General features: G+C 54.6%; 16 non-coding genes across 16 annotated transcripts; all 16 read left to right on the top strand.

The window, feature by feature from the left end:
• The first annotated feature begins 114 nt into the window (after window positions 1-114).
• On the top strand, window positions 115-233 carry LOC126186288 (5S ribosomal RNA). Its single transcript, XR_007537387.1, has one exon. It is a non-coding gene; the product is annotated as a 5S ribosomal RNA (ribosomal RNA).
• An 843-nt stretch (window positions 234-1,076) lies between these two features.
• On the top strand, window positions 1,077-1,195 carry LOC126186419 (5S ribosomal RNA). Its single transcript, XR_007537513.1, has one exon. It is a non-coding gene; the product is annotated as a 5S ribosomal RNA (ribosomal RNA).
• Window positions 1,196-2,012: 817 nt separating this feature from the next.
• Window positions 2,013-2,131, top strand: LOC126186506 (5S ribosomal RNA). Its single transcript, XR_007537597.1, has one exon. It is a non-coding gene; the product is annotated as a 5S ribosomal RNA (ribosomal RNA).
• A 1,685-nt stretch (window positions 2,132-3,816) lies between these two features.
• LOC126186312 (5S ribosomal RNA) lies at window positions 3,817-3,935 on the top strand. Its single transcript, XR_007537410.1, has one exon. It is a non-coding gene; the product is annotated as a 5S ribosomal RNA (ribosomal RNA).
• Window positions 3,936-4,761: 826 nt separating this feature from the next.
• LOC126185500 (5S ribosomal RNA) lies at window positions 4,762-4,880 on the top strand. Its single transcript, XR_007537189.1, has one exon. It is a non-coding gene; the product is annotated as a 5S ribosomal RNA (ribosomal RNA).
• A 790-nt stretch (window positions 4,881-5,670) lies between these two features.
• Window positions 5,671-5,789, top strand: LOC126185488 (5S ribosomal RNA). Its single transcript, XR_007537188.1, has one exon. It is a non-coding gene; the product is annotated as a 5S ribosomal RNA (ribosomal RNA).
• An 832-nt stretch (window positions 5,790-6,621) lies between these two features.
• LOC126185477 (5S ribosomal RNA) lies at window positions 6,622-6,740 on the top strand. The gene has a single exon (XR_007537186.1). It is a non-coding gene; the product is annotated as a 5S ribosomal RNA (ribosomal RNA).
• Window positions 6,741-7,557: 817 nt separating this feature from the next.
• Window positions 7,558-7,676, top strand: LOC126185465 (5S ribosomal RNA). Its single transcript, XR_007537185.1, has one exon. It is a non-coding gene; the product is annotated as a 5S ribosomal RNA (ribosomal RNA).
• A 796-nt stretch (window positions 7,677-8,472) lies between these two features.
• On the top strand, window positions 8,473-8,591 carry LOC126185414 (5S ribosomal RNA). Its single transcript, XR_007537169.1, has one exon. It is a non-coding gene; the product is annotated as a 5S ribosomal RNA (ribosomal RNA).
• Window positions 8,592-9,432: 841 nt separating this feature from the next.
• LOC126185404 (5S ribosomal RNA) lies at window positions 9,433-9,551 on the top strand. Its single transcript, XR_007537160.1, has one exon. It is a non-coding gene; the product is annotated as a 5S ribosomal RNA (ribosomal RNA).
• An 861-nt stretch (window positions 9,552-10,412) lies between these two features.
• LOC126185380 (5S ribosomal RNA) lies at window positions 10,413-10,531 on the top strand. Its single transcript, XR_007537137.1, has one exon. It is a non-coding gene; the product is annotated as a 5S ribosomal RNA (ribosomal RNA).
• An 858-nt stretch (window positions 10,532-11,389) lies between these two features.
• On the top strand, window positions 11,390-11,508 carry LOC126185328 (5S ribosomal RNA). The gene has a single exon (XR_007537088.1). It is a non-coding gene; the product is annotated as a 5S ribosomal RNA (ribosomal RNA).
• Window positions 11,509-12,354: 846 nt separating this feature from the next.
• On the top strand, window positions 12,355-12,473 carry LOC126186287 (5S ribosomal RNA). The gene has a single exon (XR_007537386.1). It is a non-coding gene; the product is annotated as a 5S ribosomal RNA (ribosomal RNA).
• Window positions 12,474-13,316: 843 nt separating this feature from the next.
• On the top strand, window positions 13,317-13,435 carry LOC126186418 (5S ribosomal RNA). The gene has a single exon (XR_007537512.1). It is a non-coding gene; the product is annotated as a 5S ribosomal RNA (ribosomal RNA).
• Window positions 13,436-14,252: 817 nt separating this feature from the next.
• LOC126186505 (5S ribosomal RNA) lies at window positions 14,253-14,371 on the top strand. Its single transcript, XR_007537596.1, has one exon. It is a non-coding gene; the product is annotated as a 5S ribosomal RNA (ribosomal RNA).
• An 832-nt stretch (window positions 14,372-15,203) lies between these two features.
• On the top strand, window positions 15,204-15,322 carry LOC126186244 (5S ribosomal RNA). Its single transcript, XR_007537345.1, has one exon. It is a non-coding gene; the product is annotated as a 5S ribosomal RNA (ribosomal RNA).
• The last annotated feature ends 240 nt before the right edge of the window (window positions 15,323-15,562 follow it).

Raw genomic sequence — 15,562 nt, 5'->3', positions numbered from 1 at the left:
GAACTGGCGGTTGCGGAAGGAAGCGCTTTCGTCAAATGCGGCCGAAAACTAACATTTTGTGTGTTGGGAGAAGAGCTGAACGCGAATTCTGCCGTGCTCCTACGTTAGATGAGCGCCAACGGCCATACCATGATGAATACACCGGTTCTCGTACGATCACCGAAGTTAAGCATCATCGGGCCCGGCTAGTACTTGGATGGGTGACCGCCTGGGAAACCCGGGTGCTGTTGGCTCCCTTCCTGTTTTTTATTTTTGTTATGTCGCCAGCCCAATTTTCAAACTACCTGTCTGTTGTGACAAAGATGCTTCCTTAAGCCTTTTAAACTACTGTAATGGTACGAAAATGCAGTAATTAACTCAGATTGAGGGAGAATGTGCTAACCAAGTTTGCCAAGAATACTTTGATAACGACAAAACAGTACGAATCTGCAGGTGATTTCTGAAATACGTCACCGCCTATTGTTGTGTAGGAGTGTAGAGTTCCAAATTTGATTTGTAACCACGAATTTATTCCTTAGTCGTCTCGTCGCGTCTCGTCTCGTCTCGTCCCGCAGACGTTTGTCGTGCTTGCGCTGTGATATGGACCACGGCCCGAGCGGCAGCGAGCGGCAGTCGAGCTAAGTCGGGACAAGTCGGGACGGGGACAGGGACAGGGATAGGAATGGTGCAAATGCACTGCAAACTACGCAGACACCAGGTGTGAGGCGAGGCGAGGCGAGGCGAGGAAGCCCACATTGCTACCAGTGGGCCCTCCAGCACGACACTGCCGCACCCTGCACAGGCCCTCCGCTGAACACCCGGGACAAGATGCGTCCTCCGCTAGTGTCGAAGGCTGCACGCGCCCAGCGAATGACAGGGGGTGCAACGAGCAGCAGTGCGTCTCACACACGCGGCGGTGCGCCCTCCATTTCGGCCGTCACTCTGCTGGGACGCCGGCCGCGCCTCCCCGCGCCGTCCTCGAGGAACTGGCGGTTGCGGAAGGAAGCGCTTTCGTCAAATGCGGCCGAAAACTAACATTTTGTGTGTTGGGAGAAAAGCCGAACGCGAATTCTGCCGTGCTCCTACATTAGATGAGCGCCAACGGCCATACCATGATGAATACACCGGTTCTCGTCCGATCACCGAAGTTAAGCATTATCGGGCCCGGCTAGTACTTGGATGGGTGACCGCCTGGGAAACCTGGGTGCTGTTGGCTCCCTTCCTTTTGTTTTTTTGTTATGTCGCCAGCCCAATTTTCAAACTACCTTTCTGTTGTGACAAAGATGCTTCCTTAAGCCTTTTAAACTACTGTAATGGTACGAAAATGCAGTAATTAACTCAGTTTGAGGGAGAATGTGCTAACCAAGTTTGCCAAGAAGACTTTGAAAACGACAAAACAGTACGAATCGGCAGGTGATTTCTGAAATACGTCACCGCCTATTGTTGTGTAGGAGTGTAGAGTTCCAAATTTGATTTGTAACCACGAATGTATTCCTTAGTCGTCTCGTCTCGTCCCGCAGACGTTTGTCGTGCTTGCGCTGTCATATGGGCCACGACCCGAGCGGCAGCGAGCGGCAGTCGAGCAAAGTCGGGACAAGTCCGGACGGGGACAGGGACAGGGATAGGAATGGTGCGAATGCACTGCAAACTACGCAGACACCTGGTGTGAGGCGAGGCGAGGAAGCCCACATCGCTACCAGTGGCGCCCTCCAGCACGACACTGCCACACCCCGCACAGGCCCTCCGCTGAACACCAGGGACAAGATGCGTCCTCCGCTAGTGTCGAAGGCTGCACGCGCCCAGCGAATGACAGGGGGTGCAACGAGCAGCAGTGCGTCTAACACACGCGGCGGTGCGCCCGCCAATTCGGCCGTCGCTCTGCTGGGACGCCGGGCGCGCCTCCCCGCGCCGTCCTCGAGGAACTGGCGGTTGCGGAAGGAAGCGCTTTCGTCAAATGCGGCCAAAAACTAACATTTAGTGTGTTGGGAGAAAAGCCGAACGCGAATTCTGCCGTGCTCCTACATTAGATGAGCGCCAAAGGCCATACCATGATGAATACACCGGTTCTCGTCCGATCACCGAAGTTAAGCATCATCGGGCCCGGCTAGTACTTGGATGGGTGACCGCCTGGGAAACCCGGGTGCTGTTGGCTCCCTTCCTTTTGTTTTTTTGTTATGTCGCCAGCCCAATTTTCAAACTACCTTTCTGTTGTGAATAAGATGTTTCCTTAAGCCTTTTAAACTACTGTAATGGTACGAAAATGCAGTAATTAACTCAGTTTGAGGGAGAATGTGCTAACCAAGTTTGCCAAGAAGACTTTGAAAACGACAAAACAGTACGAATCGGCAGGTGATTTCTGAAATACGTCACCGCCTATTGTTGTGTAGGAGTGTAGAGTTCCAAATTTGATTTGTAACCACGAATGTATTCCTTAGTCGTCTCGTCTCGTCCCGCAGACGTTTGTCGTGCTTGCGCTGTCATATGGACCACGACCCGAGCTGCAGCGAGCGGCAGTCGAGCAAAGTCGGGACAAGTCGGGACGGGGACAGGGACAGGGATAGGAATGGTGCGAATGCACTGCAAACTACGCAGACACCTGGTGTGAGCGAGGCGAGGCGAGGCGAGGAAGCCCACATCGCTACCAGTGGCGCCCTCCAGCATGACACTACCACACCCCGCACAGGCCCTCCGCTGAACACCAGGGACAAGATGCGTCCTCCGCTAGTGTCGAAGGCTGCACGCGCCCAGCGAATGATTGGGGATGCAACGAGCAGCAGTGCGTCTCACACACGCGGCGGTGCGCCCGCCAATTCGGCCGTCGCTCTGCTGGGACGCCGGGCGCGCCTCCCCGCGCCGTCCTCGAGGAACTGGCGGTTGCGGAAGGAAGCGCTTTCGTCAAATGCGGCCAAAAACTAACATTTTGTGTGTTGGGAGAAAAGCCGAACGCGAATTCTGCCGTGCTCCTACATTAGATGAGCGCCAACGGCCATACCATCGGGTGCTGTTGGCTCCCTTCCTTTTGTTTTTTTGTTATGTCGCCAGCCCAATTTTCAAACTACCTTTCTGTTGTGACAAAGGTGCTTCCTTAAGCCTTTTCAACTACTCTAATGGTACGAAAATGCAGTAATTAACTCAGTTTGAGGGAGAATGTGCTAACCAAGTTTGCCAAGAAGACTTTGAAAACGACAAAACAGTACGAATCGGCAGGTGATTTCTGAAATACGTCACCGCCTATTGTTGTGTAGGAGTGTAGAGTTCCAAATTTGATTTGTAACCACGAATGTATTCCTTAGTCGTCTCGTCTCGTCCCGCAGACGTTTGTCGTGCTTGCGCTGTCATATGGACCACGACCTGAGCGGCAGCGAGCGGCAGTCGAGCAAAGTCGGGACAAGTCGGGACGGGGACAGGGACAGGGATAGGAATGGTGCGAATGCACTGCAAACTACGCAGACACCTGGTGTGATGCGAGGCGAGGCGAGGCGAGGAAGCCCACATCGCTACCAATGGCGCCCTCCAGCACGACACTGCCACACCCCGCACAGGCCCTCCGCTGAACACCAGGGACAAGATGCGTCCTCCGCTAGTGTCGAAGGCTGCACGCGCCCAGCGAATGACAGGGGGTGCAACGAGCAGCAGTGCGTCTCACACACGCGGCGGTGCGCCCGCCAATTCGGCCGTCGCTCTGCTGGGACGCCGAGCGCGCCTCCCCGCGCCGTCCACGAGGAACTGGCGGTTGCGGAAGGAAGCGCTTTCGTCAAATGCGGCCGAAAACTAACATTTTGTGTGTTGGGAGAAAAGCCGAACGCGAATTCTGCCGTGCTCCTACATTAGATGAGCGCCAACGGCCATACCATGATGAATACACCGGTTCTCGTCCGATCACCGAAGTTAAGCATCATCGGACCCGGCTAGTACTTGGATGGGTGACCGCCTGGGAAACCCGGGTGCTGTTGGCTCCCTTCCTTTTGTTTTTTTGTTATGTCGCCAGCCCAATTTTCAAACTACCTTTCTGTTGTGACAAAGAAGCTTCCTTAAGCCTTTTAAACTACTGTAATGGTACGAAAATGCAGTAATTAACTCAGTTTGAGGGAGAATGTGCTAACCAAGTTTGCCAAGAAGACTTTGAAAACGACAAAACAGTACGAATCGGCAGGTGATTTCTGAAATACGTCACCGCCTATTGTTGTGTAGGAGTGTAGAGTTCCAAATTTGATTTGTAACCACGAATGTATTCCTTAGTCGTCTCGTCTCGTCCCGCAGACGTTTGTCGTGCTTGCGCTGTCATATGGACCACGACCCGAGCGGCAGCGAGCGGCAGTCGAGCAAAGTCGGGACAAGTCGGGACGGGGACAGGGACAGGGATAGGAATGGTGCGAATGCACTGCAAACTACGCAGACACCTGGTGTGAGCGAGGCGAGGCGAGGCGAGGAAGCCCACATCGCTACCTGTGGCGCCCTTTAGCATGACACTACCACACCCCGCACAGGCCCTCCGCTGAACACCAGGGACAAGATGCGTCCTCCGCTAGTGTCGAAGGCTGCACGCGCCCAGCGAATGACAGGGGGTGCAACGAGCAGCAGTGCGTCTCACACACGCGGCGGTGCGCCCGCCAATTCGGCCGTCGCTCTGCTGGGACGCCGGGCGCGCCTCCCCGCGCCGTCCTCGAGGAACTGGCGGTTGCGGAAGGAAGCGCTTTCGTCAAATGCGGCCGAAAACTAACATTTTGTGTGTTGGGAGAAAAGCCGAACGCGTATTCTGCCGTGCTCCTACATTAGATGAGCGCCAACGGCCATACCATGATGAATACACCGGTTCTCGTCCGATCACCGAAGTTAAGCATCATCGGGCCCGGCTAGTACTTGGATGGGTGACCGCCTGGGAAACCCGGGTGCTGTTGGCTCCCTTCCTTTTGTTTTTTTTTTATTATGTCGCCAGCCCAATTTTCAAACTACCTTTCTGTTGTGACAGAGATGCTTCCTAAAGCCTTTTAAACTACTGTAATGGTACGAAAATGCAGTAATTAACTCAGTTTGAGGGAGAATGTGCTAACCAAGTTTGCCAAGAAGACTTTGAAAACGACAAAACAGTACGAATCGGCAGGTGATTTCTGAAATACGTCACCGCCTATTGTTGTGTAGGAGTGTAGAGTTCCAAATTTGATTTGTAACCACGAATGTATTCCTTAGTCGCCTCGTCTCGTCCCGCAGACATTTGTCATGCTTGCGTCGAGCAAAGTCGGGACAAGTCGGGACGGGGACAGGGACAGGGATAGGAATGGTGCGAATGCACTGCAAACTACGCAGACACCTGGTGTGAGGCGAGGCGAGGCGAGGCGAGGAAGCCCACATCGCTACCAGTGGCGCCCTCCAGCACGACACTGCCACACCCCGCACAAGCCCTCCGCTGAACACCAGGGACAAGATGCGTCCTCCGCTAGAGTCGAAGGCTGCACGCGCCCAGCGAATGACAGGGGGTGCAACGAGCAGCAGTGCGTCTCACACACGCGGCGGTGCGCCCGCCAATTCGGCCGTCGCTCTGCTGGGACGCCGGGCGCGCCTCCCCGCGCCGTCCTCGAGGAACTGGCGGTTGCGGAAGGAAGCGCTTTCGTCAAATGCGGCCGAAAACTAACATTTTGTGTGTTGGGAGAAAAGCCGAACGCGAATTCTGCCGTGCTCCTACATTAGATGAGCGCCAACGGCCATACCATGATGAATACACCGGTTCTCGTCCGATCACCGAAGTTAAGCATCATCGGGCCCGGCTAGTACTTGGATGGGTGACCGCCTGGGAAACCCGGGTGCTGTTGGCTCCCTTCCTTTTGTTTTTTTGTTATGTCGCCAGCCCAATTTTCAAACTACCTTTCTGTTGTGACAAAGATGCTTCCTTAAGCCTTTTAAACTACTGTAATGGTACGAAAATGCAGTAATTAACTCAGTTTGAGGGAGAATGTGCTAACCAAGTTTGCCAAGAAGACTTTGAAAACGACAAAACAGTACGAATCGGCAGGTGATTTCTGAAATACGTCACCGCCTATTGTTGTGTAGGAGTGTAGAGTTCCAAATTTGATTTGTAACCACGAATGTATTCCTTAGTCGTCTCGTCTCGTCCCGCAGACGTTTGTCGTGCTTGCGCTGTCATATGGACCACGACCCGAGCGGCAGCGAGCGGCAGTCGAGCAAAGTCGGGACAAGTCGGGACGGGGACAGGAACAGGGATAGGAATGGTGCGAATGCACTGCAAACTACGCAGACACCTGGTGTGAGGCGAGGCGAGGCGAGGCGAGGCGAGGAAGCCCACATCGCTACCAGTGGCGCCCTCCAGCACGACACTGCCACACCCCGCACAGGCCCTCCGCTGAACACCAGGGACAAGATGCGTCCTCCGCTAGTGTCGAAGGCTGCACGCGCCCAGCGAATGACAGGGGGTGCAACGAGCAGCAGTGCGTCTCACACACGCGGCGGTGCGCCCGCCAATTCGGCCGTCGCTCTGCTGGGACGCCGGGCGCGCCTCCCCGCGCCGTCCTCGAGGAACTGGCGGTTGCGGAAGGAAGCGCTTTCGTCAAATGCGGCCGAAAACTAACATTTTGTGTGTTGGGAGAAAAGCCGAACGCGAATTCTGCCGTGCTCCTACATTAGATGAGCGCCAACGGCCATACCATGATGAATACACCGGTTCTCGTCCGATCACCGAAGTTAAGCATCATCGGGCCCGGCTAGTACTTGGATGGGTGACCGCCTGGGAAACCCGGGTGCTGTTGGCTCCCTTCCTTTTGTTTTTTTGTTATGTCGCCAGCCCAATTTTCAAACTACCTTTCTGTTGTGACAAAGATGCTTCCTTAAGCCTTTTAAACTACTGTAATGGTACGAAAATGCAGTAATTAACTCAGTTTGAGGGAGAATGTGCTAACCAAGTTTGCCAAGAAGACTTTGAAAACGACAAAACAGTACGAATCGGCAGGTGATTTCTGAAATACGTCACCGCCTATTGTTGTGTAGGAGTGTAGAGTTCCAAATTTGATTTGTAACCACGAATGTATTCCTTAGTCGTCTCGTCTCGTCCCGCAGACGTTTGTCGTGCTTGCGCTGTCATATGGACCACGACCCGAGCGGCAGCGAGCGGCAGTCGAGCAAAGTCGGGACAAGTCGGGACGGGGACAGGGACAGGGATAGGAATGGTGCGAATGCACTGCAAACTACGCAGACACCTGGTGTGAGGCGAGGCGTGGAAGCCCACATCGCTACCAGTGGCGCCCTCCAGCACGACACTGCCACACCCCGCACAGGCCCTTCGCTGAACACCAGGGACAAGATGCGTCCTCCGCTAGTGTCGAAGGCTGCAGGCGCCCAGCGAATGACAGGGGGTGCAACGAGCAGCAAAGCGTCTCACACACGCGGCGGTGCGCCCGCCAATTCGGCCGTCGCTCTGCTGGGACGCCGGGCGCGCCTCCCCGCGCCGTCCTCGAGGAACTGGCGGTTGCGGAAGGAAGCGCTTTCGTCAAATGCGGCCGAAAACTAACATTTTGTGTGTTGGGAGAAAAGCCGAACGCGAATTCTGCCGTGCTCCTACATTAGATGAGCGCCAACGGCCATACCATGATGAATACACCGGTTCTCGTCCGATCACCGAAGTTAAGCATCATCGGGCCCGGCTAGTACTTGGATGGGTGACCGCCTGGGAAACCCGGGTGCTGTTGGCTCCCTTCCTTTTGTTTTTTTGTTATGTCGCCAGCCCAATTTTCAAACTACCTTTCTGTTGTGACAAAGATGCTTCCTTAAGCCTTTTAAACTACTGTAATGGTACGAAAATGCAGTAATTAACTCAGTTTGAGGGAGAATGTGCTAACCAAGTTTGCCAAGAAGACTTTGAAAACGACAAAACAGTACGAATCGGCAGGTGATTTCTGAAATACGTCACCGCCTATTGTTGTGTAGGAGTGTAGAGTTCCAAATTTGATTTGTAACCACGAATGTTTTCCTTAGTCGTCTCGTCTCGTCCCGCAGACATTTGTCATGCTTGCGTCGAGCAAAGGCGGGACAAGTCGGGACGGGGACAGGGACAGGGATAGGAATGGTGCGAATGCACTGCAAACTACGCAGACACCTGGTGTGAGGCGAGGCGAGGCGGGACGAGGCGAGGCGAGGAAGCCCACATCGCTACCAGTGGGCCCTCCAGCACGACACTGCCGCACCCCGCACAGGCCCTCCGCTGAACACAAGGGCCAAGATGCGTCCTCCGCTAGTGTCGAAGGCTGCACGCGCCCAGCGAATGACAGGGGGTGCAACGAGCAGCAGTGCGTCTCACACACGCGGCGGTGCGCCCGCCAATTCGGCCGTCACTCTGCTGGGACGCCGGGCGCGCCTCCCCGCGCCGTCCTCGAGGAACTGGCGGTTGCGGAAGGAAGCGCTTTCGTCAAATGCGGCCGAAAACTAACATTTTGTTTGTTGGGAGAAACGCCGAACGCGAATTCTGCCGTGCTCCTACATTAGATGAGCGCCAACGGCCATACCATGATGAATACACCTGTTCTCGTCCGATCACCGAAGTTAACCATCATCGTGCCCGGCTAGTACTTGGATGGGTGACCGCCTAGGAAACCCGGGTGCTGTTGGCTCCCTTCCTGTTTTTTTTTTTTTTTGTTATGTCGCCAGCCCAATTTTCAAACTACCTTTCTGTTGTGACAAAGATGCTTCCTTAAGCCTTGTAAACTACTGTAATGGTACGAAAATGCAGTAATTAACTCAGTTTGAGGGAGAATGTGCTAACCAAGGTTGCCAAGAAGACTTTGAAAACGACAAAACAGTACGAATCGGCAGGTGGTTTCTGAAATACGTCACCGCCTATTGTTGTGTAGGAGTGTAGAGTTCCAAATTTGATTTGTAACCACGAATGTATTCCTTAGTCGTCTCGTCTCGTCTCGTCTCGTCTCGTCCCGCAGACGTTTGTCGTGCTTGCGCTGTCATATGGACCACGACCCGAGCGGCAGCGAGCGGCAGTCGAGCAAAGTCGGGACAAGTCGGGACGGGGACAGGGACAGGGATAGGAATGGTGCGAATGCACTGCAAACTACGCAGACACCTGGTGAGAGGCGAGGCGAGGCGTGGCGAGGAAGCCCACATCGCTACCAGTGGGCCCTCCAGCACGACACTGCCGCACCCCGCACAGGCCCTCCGCTGAACACCAGGGCCAAGATGCGTCCTCCGCTAGTGTCGAAGGCTGCACGCGCGAATGACAGGGGGTGCAACGAGCAGCAGTGCGTCTCACACACGCGGCGGTGCGCCCGCCAATTCGGCCGTCACTCTGCTGGGACGCCGGGCGCGCCTCCCCGCGCCGTCCTCGAGGAACTGGCGGTTGCGGAAGGAAGCGCTTTCGTCAAATGCGGCCGAAAACTAACATTTTGTTTGTTGGGAGAAACGCCGAACGCGAATTCTGCCGTGCTCCTACATTAGATGAGCGCCAACGGCCATACCATGATGAATTCACCGGTTCTCGTCCGATCACCGAAGTTAAGCATCATCGGGCCCGGCTGGTACTTGGATGGGTGACCGCCTGGGAAACCCGTGTGCTGATGGCTCCCATCCTGTTTTTTTTTTTTTTTTTTTTGTTATGTCGCCAGCCCAATTTTCAAACTACCTTTCTGTTGTGACAAAGATGCTTCCTTAAGCCTTGTAAACTACTGTAATGGTACGAAAATGCAGTAATTAACTCAGTTTGAGGGAGAATGTGTTAACCAAGGTTGCCAAGAAGACTTTGAAAACGACAAAACAGTACGAATCGGCAGGTGATTTCTGAAATACGTCACCGCCTATTGTTGTGTAGGAGTGTAGAGTTCCAAATTTGATTTGTAACCACGAATTTATTCCTTAGTCGTCTCGTCTCGTCTCGTCTCGTCTCGTCCCGCAGACGTTTGTCGTGCTTGCGCTGTCATATGGACCACGACCCGAGCGGCAGCGAGCGGCAGTCGAGCAAAGCCGGGACAAGTCGGGACGGGGACAGGGACAGGGATAGGAATGGTGCGAATGCACTGCAAACTACGCAGACACCTGGTGTGAGGCGAGGCGAGGCGAGGCGAAGCGAGGCGAGGAAGCCCACATCGCTACCAGTGGTCCCTCCAGCACGACACTGCCGCACCCCGCACAGGCCCTCCGCTGAACACAAGGGCCAAGATGCGTCCTCCGCTAGTGTCGAAGGCTGCACGCGCCCAGCGAATGACAGGGGGTGCAACGAGCAGCAGTGCGTCTCACACACGCGGCGGTGCGCCCGCCAATTCGGCCGTCACTCTGCTGGGACGCCGGGCGCGCCTCCCCGCGCCGTCCTCGAGGAACTGGCGGTTGCGGAAGGAAGCGCTTTCGTCAAATGCGGCCGAAAACTAACATCTTGTTTGTTGGGAGAAACGCCGAACGCGAATTCTGCCGTGCTCCTACATTAGATGAGCGCCAACGGCCATACCATGATGAATACACCTGTTCTCGTCCGATCACCGAAGTTAAGCATCATCGTGCCCGGCTAGTACTTGGATGGGTGACCGCCTAGGAAACCCGGGTGCTGTTGGCTCCCTTCCTGTTTTTTTTTTTTTTTTTGTTATGTCGCCAGCCCAATTTTCAAACTACCTTTCTGTTGTGACAAAGATGCTTCCTTAAGCCTTGTCAACTACTGTAATGGTACGAAAATGCAGTAATTAACTCAGTTTGAGGGAGAATGTGCTAACCAAGGTTGCCAAGAAGACTTTGAAAACGACAAAACAGTACGAATCGGCAGGTGGTTTCTGAAATACGTCACCGCCTATTGTTGTGTAGGAGTGTAGAGTTCCAAATTTGATTTGTAACCACGAATTTATTCCTTAGTCGTCTCGTCTCGTCTCGTCTCGTCTCGTCCCGCAGACGTTTGTCGTGCTTGCGCTGTCATATGGACCACGACCCGAGCGGCAGCGAGCGGCAGTCGAGCAAAGTCGGGACAAGTCGGGACGGGGACAGGGACAGGGATAGGAATGGTGCGAATGCACTGCAAACTACGCAGACACCTGGTGTGAGGCGAGGCGAGGCGAGGCGAGGCGAGGCGAGGAAGCCCACATCGCTACCAGTGGGCCCTCCAGCACGACACTGCCGCACCCCGCACAGGCCCTCCGCTGAACACCAGGGACAAGATGCGTCCTCCGCTAGTGTCGAAGGCTGCACGCGCCCAGCGAATGACAGGGGGTGCAACGAGCAGCAGTGCGTCTCACACACGCGGCGGTGCGCCCGCCAATTCGGCCGTCACTCTGCTGGGACGCCGGGCGCGCCTCCCCGCGCCGTCCTCGAGGAACTGGCGGTTGCGGAAGGAAGCGCTTTCGTCAAATGCGGCCGAAAACTAACATTTTGTGTGTTGGGAGAAACGCCGAACGCGAATCCTGCCGTGCTCCTACATTAGATGAGCGCCAACGGCCATACCATGATGAATACACCGGTTCTCGTCCGATCACCGAAGTTAAGCATCTTCGGGCCCGGCTAGTACTTGGATGGGTGACCGCCTGTTAAACCCGGGTGCTGTTGGCTCCCTTCCTGTTTTTTTTTTCTTATATCGCCAGCCCAATTTTCAAACTACCTTTCTGTTGTGACAAAGATGCTTCCTTAAGCCTTTTAAACTACTGTAATGGTACGAAAATGCAGTAATTAACTCAGTTTGAGGGAGAATGTGCTAACCAAGTTTGCCAAGAAGACTTTGAAAACGACAAAACAGTACGAATCGGCAGGTGATTTCTGAAATACGTCACCGCCTATTGTTGTGTAGGAGTGTAGAGTTCCAAATTTGATTTGTAACCACGAATTTATTCCTTAGTCGTCTCGTCTCTTCCCGCAGACGTTTGTCGTGCTTGCGCTGTCATATGGACCACGACCCGAGCGGCGGCGAGCTGCAGTCGAGCAAAGTCGGGACAAGTCGGGACGGGGACAGGGACAGGGATAGGAATGGTGCGAATGCACTGCAAACTACGCAGACACCAAGTGTGAGGCGTGGCGAGGCGAGGCGAGGCGAGGCGAGGCGAGGCGAGGAAGCCCACATCGCTACCAGTGGGCCCTCCAGCACGACACTGCCGCACCCCGCACAGGCCCTCCGCTGAACACCAGGGACAAGATGCGTCCTCCGCTAGTGTCGAAGGCTGCACGCGCCCAGCGAATGACAGGGGGGGCAACGAGCAGCAGTGCGTCTCACACACGCGGCGGTGCGCCCGCCAATTCGGCCGTCACTCTGCTGGGACGCCGGGCGCGCCTCCCCGCGCCGTCCTCGAGGAACTGGCGGTTGCGGAAGGAAGCGCTTTCGTCAAATGCGGCCGAAAACTAACATTTTGTGTGTTGGGAGAAGAGCTGAACGCGAATTCTGCCGTGCTCCTACGTTAGATGAGCGCCAACGGCCATACCATGATGAATACACCGGTTCTCGTACGATCACCGAAGTTAAGCATCATCGGGCCCGGCTAGTACTTGGATGGGTGACCGCCTGGGAAACCCGGGTGCTGTTGGCTCCCTTCCTGTTTTTTATTTTTGTTATGTCGCCAGCCCAATTTTCAAACTACCTGTCTGTTGTGACAAAGATGCTTCCTTAAGCCTTTTAAACTACTGTAATGGTACGAAAATGCAGTAATTAACTCAGATTGAGGGAGAATGTGCTAACCAAGTTTGCCAAGAAGACTTTGATAACGACAAAACAGTACGAATCTGCAGGTGATTTCTGAAATACGTCACCGCCTATTGTTGTGTAGGAGTGTAGAGTTCCAAATTTGATTTGTAACCACGAATTTATTCCTTAGTCGTCTCGTCGCGTCTCGTCTCGTCTCGTCCCGCAGACGTTTGTCGTGCTTGCGCTGTGATATGGACCACGGCCCGAGCGGCAGCGAGCGGCAGTCGAGCTAAGTCGGGACAAGTCGGGACGGGGACAGGGACAGGGATAGGAATGGTGCAAATGCACTGCAAACTACGCAGACACCAGGTGTGAGGCGAGGCGAGGCGAGGCGAGGAAGCCCACATTGCTACCAGTGGGCCCTCCAGCACGACACTGCCGCACCCTGCACAGGCCCTCCGCTGAACACCCGGGACAAGATGCGTCCTCCGCTAGTGTCGAAGGCTGCACGCGCCCAGCGAATGACAGGGGGTGCAACGAGCAGCAGTGCGTCTCACACACGCGGCGGTGCGCCCTCCATTTCGGCCGTCACTCTGCTGGGACGCCGGCCGCGCCTCCCCGCGCCGTCCTCGAGGAACTGGCGGTTGCGGAAGGAAGCGCTTTCGTCAAATGCGGCCGAAAACTAACATTTTGTGTGTTGGGAGAAAAGCCGAACGCGAATTCTGCCGTGCTCCTACATTAGATGAGCGCCAACGGCCATACCATGATGAATACACCGGTTCTCGTCCGATCACCGAAGTTAAGCATTATCGGGCCCGGCTAGTACTTGGATGGGTGACCGCCTGGGAAACCTGGGTGCTGTTGGCTCCCTTCCTTTTGTTTTTTTGTTATGTCGCCAGCCCAATTTTCAAACTACCTTTCTGTTGTGACAAAGATGCTTCCTTAAGCCTTTTAAACTACTGTAATGGTACGAAAATGCAGTAATTAACTCAGTTTGAGGGAGAATGTGCTAACCAAGTTTGCCAAGAAGACTTTGAAAACGACAAAACAGTACGAATCGGCAGGTGATTTCTGAAATACGTCACCGCCTATTGTTGTGTAGGAGTGTAGAGTTCCAAATTTGATTTGTAACCACGAATGTATTCCTTAGTCGTCTCGTCTCGTCCCGCAGACGTTTGTCGTGCTTGCGCTGTCATATGGGCCACGACCCGAGCGGCAGCGAGCGGCAGTCGAGCAAAGTCGGGACAAGTCCGGACGGGGACAGGGACAGGGATAGGAATGGTGCGAATGCACTGCAAACTACGCAGACACCTGGTGTGAGGCGAGGCGAGGAAGCCCACATCGCTACCAGTGGCGCCCTCCAGCACGACACTGCCACACCCCGCACAGGCCCTCCGCTGAACACCAGGGACAAGATGCGTCCTCCGCTAGTGTCGAAGGCTGCACGCGCCCAGCGAATGACAGGGGGTGCAACGAGCAGCAGTGCGTCTAACACACGCGGCGGTGCGCCCGCCAATTCGGCCGTCGCTCTGCTGGGACGCCGGGCGCGCCTCCCCGCGCCGTCCTCGAGGAACTGGCGGTTGCGGAAGGAAGCGCTTTCGTCAAATGCGGCCAAAAACTAACATTTAGTGTGTTGGGAGAAAAGCCGAACGCGAATTCTGCCGTGCTCCTACATTAGATGAGCGCCAAAGGCCATACCATGATGAATACACCGGTTCTCGTCCGATCACCGAAGTTAAGCATCATCGGGCCCGGCTAGTACTTGGATGGGTGACCGCCTGGGAAACCCGGGTGCTGTTGGCTCCCTTCCTTTTGTTTTTTTGTTATGTCGCCAGCCCAATTTTCAAACTACCTTTCTGTTGTGAATAAGATGTTTCCTTAAGCCTTTTAAACTACTGTAATGGTACGAAAATGCAGTAATTAACTCAGTTTGAGGGAGAATGTGCTAACCAAGTTTGCCAAGAAGACTTTGAAAACGACAAAACAGTACGAATCGGCAGGTGATTTCTGAAATACGTCACCGCCTATTGTTGTGTAGGAGTGTAGAGTTCCAAATTTGATTTGTAACCACGAATGTATTCCTTAGTCGTCTCGTCTCGTCCCGCAGACGTTTGTCGTGCTTGCGCTGTCATATGGACCACGACCCGAGCGGCAGCGAGCGGCAGTCGAGCAAAGCCAAGACAAGTCGGGACGGGGACAGGGACAGGGATAGGAATGGTGCGAATGCACTGCAAACTACGCAGACACCTGGTGTGAGGCGAGGCGAGGCGAGGCGAGGCGAGGAAACCCACATCGCTACCAGTGGCGCCCTCCAGCACGACACTGCCACACCCCGCACAGGCCCTCCGCTGAACACCAGGGACAAGATGCGTCCTCCGCTAGTGTCGAAGGCTGCACGCGCCCAGCGAATGACAGGGGGTGCAACGAGCAGCAGTGCGTCTCACACACGCGGCGGTGCGCCCGCCAATTCGGCCGTCGCTCTGCTGGGACCCCGGGCGCGTCTCCCCGCGCCTTCTTCGGGGAACTGGCGGTTGCGGAAGGAAGCGCTTTCGTCAAATGCGGCCGAAAACTAACATTTTGTGTGTTGGGAGAAACGCCGAACGCGAATTCTGCCGTGCTCCTACATTAGATGAGCGCCAACGGCCATACCGTGATGAATACACCGGTTCTCGTCCGATCACCGAAGTTAAGCATCATCGGGCCCGGCTAGTACTTGGATGGGTGACCGCCTGGGAAACCCGGGTGCTGTTGGCTCCCTTCCTTTTGTTTTTTTGTTATGTCGCCAGCCCAATTTTCAAACTACCTTTCTGTTGTGACAAAGATGCTTCCTTAAGCCTTTTAAACTACTGTAATGGTACGAAAATGCAGTAATTAACTCAGTTTGAGGGAGAATGTGCTAACCAAGTTTGCCAAGAAGACTTTGAAAACGACAAAACAGTACGAATCGGCAGGTGATTTCTGAAATACGTCACCGCCTATTGTTGTGTAGGAGTG

This window comes from Schistocerca cancellata, chromosome 4, assembly GCF_023864275.1.
Source record: "Schistocerca cancellata isolate TAMUIC-IGC-003103 chromosome 4, iqSchCanc2.1, whole genome shotgun sequence".
Classification (NCBI taxonomy): domain Eukaryota; kingdom Metazoa; phylum Arthropoda; class Insecta; order Orthoptera; family Acrididae; genus Schistocerca; species Schistocerca cancellata.
Note: the sequence above shows the minus strand (reverse complement) of the source record. Positions and strands in the feature narration are given on the sequence as shown.